The sequence below is a fragment of the Sprattus sprattus genome (assembly GCF_963457725.1).
Source record: "Sprattus sprattus genome assembly, chromosome: 5".
Classification (NCBI taxonomy): Eukaryota; Metazoa; Chordata; class Actinopteri; order Clupeiformes; family Clupeidae; genus Sprattus; species Sprattus sprattus.
Window position 1 is genome coordinate 5,016,736 of NC_137924.1, and position 5,000 is coordinate 5,021,735.

Below are 5,000 nucleotides of genomic sequence, written 5' to 3' on the forward strand. Positions count from 1 at the left end.
TGACATTCTAAACAGAAGCCAGATACAAATAGCAAAAGGACCCAGTGGTGGCCATATATGTGCCTGACGGGACTGAATGTGCCAGGCCCAGACTTGAACTCTAGAAGCAGAGATGTCGTTTATATCCCCAGGTTAGCTTTCTTCTGTGCTCCACTGCTCCTGGACCCTTAAGCTGGCCTGGCCCTGATGGGTCGTATCTGCCAGACCAGGGCTAGCCTCAGCCTTATCCGCACCACACTGCAGTCAGTTGCTCAGAGTGGCGTTTGAGCGGTCTGTCTTCTCTCTGGCTCTGTCCAAAATGGAAGGTAGCTGCCTGCTGCCTCGCTACCTTCAGCGGTCTAACAAGTCAGTTGCCTTAGCAGGTACCATGGAACCTTCTACCAACTTTGTGTCCAATGTTTGTGTTGCTAAGATACTGACAATGGACAAAGTCCAATAGAATTGTGGGAGTGAAGGATGCATGTATGCTGCCTTCAAACATTCAGCCAGACCAAGGTCTCTTAGAAGGCAGGATTTCATACAGATATTTGGTTCGGACACACATGCACAGTACATACACACACATACACACACACACACATACACACACACACACACACACACACACTCATGTTTGAGTGTGTGTGTGTGCCTCGATGCCTTCTGCCTTGGAGTTCTGTCCAAGAACGCAGATTTTTTTTCTTCCGTTTGGTACAGAGCCTCTGGGTCCCCCCTCCTCTCTGCACTAGAGGTGCTCGTTGAGACGACCTCTGAGCTAGAGGCTCTCGTTGAGACGACCTCTAAGCTTATTGATCACAGCGAGCGGTACTGAGATCCACCCACATGGTGCGATTAATCAGCCTGTTTCAGTGTGTCTGTGTGCGTTTAATCATGTCTTAAGTGTCTGTATGTGGGATTTTACATTGATTTTGTGTACATATGTGTTTGTGTCTGCATCTATCAACTGTATAGAATTTATTGTGTTTGTTTGGGTGATTGGTGTGTCTGTGGGAGGTGTGATGGGGGTCAGAATGGCTGTTGTCAATGTCAGTTTGTGTGTGTGTGTGTGTGTGTGTGTTTGTATTTTTAGTTTAACCACAGGTACCTGCATGTCCATGTTTGCATCACTGCGTGTGTATGTATGTAATGTGAAGGCTATGTGTGTCTGCATCACTGCGTGTGTGTATGTATGTAATGTGAAGGCTGTGAGTGTTTACAGGTTACTGTATGACGCTCCTGTTCGATGCCATACGATTGTAAACAACAAACAACAAACAACAACATCCTGAGGAGTGTTTAGATCCACCTACTCTGAAAAGGTGTTTGTTTCTGTTCTGATCAAAGTTTATTAGCACATAATAAAAACACCATGGGGAGAACCTCTGGGTCTCTGCTTTCTTCTGCTATCTGCTATGATGCTACCTGCTATCTGCTATGATGCTATCTGCTATATGACAGTCCCACCCAGGATTTCACTGGCCTTTTTTTGAATTAGTTGCGGCCTAAAATTCCTGATTTTGCGGGATTTACGTTGACATCATTCAAATATTCTTCTTGTGGGAATGGCAACAGCTGTTAGACAGTTATCTAGAAAACATAGTTATGCTATTTTATGCTAAACATGTAGCGGGAACAGTTTATGGCTTAACACCTAATGTTATTACAAAAGGACCAGTAAGACTGAATAAAAAGTTATGAATATCTCAGCCTTCACATATAATGAAAAAAAAAACAGCCTGTGTCACTGTGATCACAGCCTATCAGTTGATCCCAGGGTTCCGTGGTCGTCGTAAACAGTGAGATTCACTGGCCATTTGGTCAGCTCATGCTGGGTTGCTTAAAGGGATAGTTCGGTTTTTAAGACATGAAGTTGTATGGCATCTACATCACCAGTGTAATGCAATCCACGCTGACTTACCTCCGACAGCGTCCTGTGAGTTCTCGTCCAGTTTTGGTCAAACCGAAAGTAGTCCGGCAGGTTTCTAGACCCAGGAAAATAAAACGTTTCTCTTCCCAAAACATTATGTGTTCAAAAGAGTGATATATTTGCATCCCAAAACCGTTGTAGTGGAAAAAGTCACACCTCGTTATCACTTGGCCCTATTTTCAATACGCTCGATAATGCAATCTCACAGCTAGAGTCTCTACCTGTTTGATTCGCGAAAGTTGATTCGCGAAAGTTTGATTCACCAAAGTTGCCTGAGAGAAACGTTCATCACAGGAAAACGATGAAAACTGAGACAACATTTGATAAAATTGACATAAAGCATCGTTTTCCTGTGATGGATGTTTCTCTCAGGCAACTTTGGTGAATGTCGGAGGTAAGTCAGCGTGGATTGCATTACACTGGTGATGTAGATGCCATACAACTTCATGTCTTAAAAACCGAACTATCCCTTTAAGGCATGTCCTGACATGTCTCTCACTGCCCCTCTCCAGTATATAAGGCCGACCCTTCTCTGGCCATTTTCTGGGTCAAGCAGAGCTGGAGAGAGGGGTCATCATCAGGAGGAGTTTGTTGGACTATTCAATATTCATTCAGAGACATTCGCGATCATTCATGCCATGTGTCGTTCAAGAATAAACCACGGGTCAACTTCCTTGGATAAAAATCACTTACAACGCTAATTATATTCATGGATTAATATCAGTTCATCCTTGTATATGAGTCATTTACACCGGCAATCATAATCACGGTTCATCATCATTAACTTCATAGTCAACAACCACTTCATGTCTTCACTCCATGTGTGTGTGCAAAATCAATCATTGGAACTTTGGCATCAATTCTTGTTCTAACCGGACAGACCTGTGGCGATTGTCACCTAGTCATTAAATCAGCTACAACGGCCTTTTGGGATCTCTTCAATTTAATATCCCCTATTTTACATGGTCCTTCGAGCTGGATATTTCAATTACGAGTTGGGATCTATTGCGTCCAGGGTACAGCCCATCTGCTCACGCACCGCCATTTGAGGTGCCAACGCAGCAGGATGATGTGCCATTCATCACATCCAGAGCACCGCTGGAAGGGCCACCTGACTGCCAGAGAGGCATTAGGGTGAATCAGAGCCCAGCCATGTTTTCTACTACTCTCCTGCTTGGGTGTCACTCACCTGTACAGGCAGTCGAGCCCACCGAGGCAGCGCAGCCCTCACCACGGAAGCCAGAGCAGCCACCGAAGTACTGTCCGTTCTGCAGAACCATCCAGCACTACTTCAACCATTCAGACAGCTGTCAAAGGATCATAAGGTCAGCTGCATGAAGGATGGGAAACGGTGCTTGAGGTGTGGAAGGGATCATCCAACAGTGCAGTGCTACCTCAAGGCCAGACCTGCAATCTGACGCATCTGGAAGTGCTGCAGGAGGTGAACGCCAGACCGGAGAAGCAAGCCCCCGCCATTCATCAGCCAGTGAAGTACTACATTGAACCTGCCTGGAGGGGTGATAGCGTACTGCTGAAGCTGGTGAAGGTGTGCCTGTTCAATGGCAACAAGAAGACGGTTCCGAGCGCACGATGCTGCTTCACAGGAACTGGGTCTTCACTGACGGAGTGAGAATCTGGCACTCCGAACCATCCGTCATAACGTCAGGGAAGTCAGTTTCATTCTCCGTGGCACCAGCCAGTCACCCTCAGAAGCGGTTCAGGATAGAGCAAGCTTTCACCTCAACAGAGCTAGGCTTATCCACCCACTCATACCCAGTCTATCACCACCTCAGAGGTCTGCCTCTGCAGTCATTCAGTCAGGCCCATCCACTGCTCCTCATCGGGTCTGACTACCCCCATCTCCTCACCCCAGTTGAGCAGGTGCACCTCGGCCCACCAGGTGGACCGGCTGCACTGAAGACACGCCTCGGTTGGACACTGCGAGTCCCTACCAAGGTCCTCATGCATCAGTCCTCCACCCCTCACTGTCTACTCACTGGGACTCATCCTCCAACTTTTCAGCTGATCTTTTCAGCTGCTCCATCATATGGCTCAGCCCTGGCAGATGGATGTGCTGCCCTCCCCGAATGAGAAGCACATCACACGGTCAAAGCAGGACACAGCCGCTGTCAGGTCACAGGAGGAGAAGACAGTCAGAGTGGAGGTGGATCGCCTGCCACATCAAGCACTCCAACAGTCCGTCCTTGGCCACCCGTGTGGCACTGGGAAATGGCTGTGTCAGGAGTACATCCGTGCAGAGGCACGCAGCAAAGACAGGAAGTCGTCACGGCCAGCAGGTAGACGAGTCATCCCTTAACAAACCTGCGAAAGTCATCCTTCAGTGGTAACGTCTCTGTGACCTCTGCTCAGTCTCTTCCAGATGCAGGGGGTCTCAGCAGCTACCAAGAGCTGCTGGAGGCCTCTATCAGAGCATGTCATGGGGCGGCCACACCCACAGACCCCACAGCAGGGGACGTCAGGCAAGCTGAGCTTGCTCTTCTCCGGACAGTCCAGAGAGACTGCTTCCCGGAGGAATTCATTCTTCTTTCTACAGGGAAACCTGTCCCTTCATCAAGCAGACTGCTCAGGTTCGACGCAAAGGTCCAGCTGATCTGTGTGGGGGGGGGCGGCTCCGCAGGTGTGAGTCCCTGGAGGAAGACGCATCGCACCGCATAGTGCTGGATCCTCATCACCCCATCACCAAGCTCATCATCCAGGACGGTGGCAGCCGTCTCATGCATCCAGGCCCTGGTGAGTTGTTAAACTCATCGGATTGTCATTTAATTGACTGGTTGGTGAGGTGATGCGTTGTTTAACTCACCGGTAGCCCCTGCGTGTGATCTGATTGGTGATTAGGTGAGTTGTTAAACTCACCGGTAGCCCCTGTGTGTAGCTGCGTGTAGCTGAGCTAAGGGGATGGTTCTGGATCTTGTGGGGGAGAGACGCCGTCAGGAAGCACCAGCAAGGCTGTGCTGAGTGCCGAAGATGGCGCAGCAGCCCAGTCATTCCCAAAATGGCTGACCCGCTTTCACCCTTCAGGTTGCAGCTTTCCCGGCCGCATCCTGTTTCCACAGATGTGGTTATCTCGTCAGCA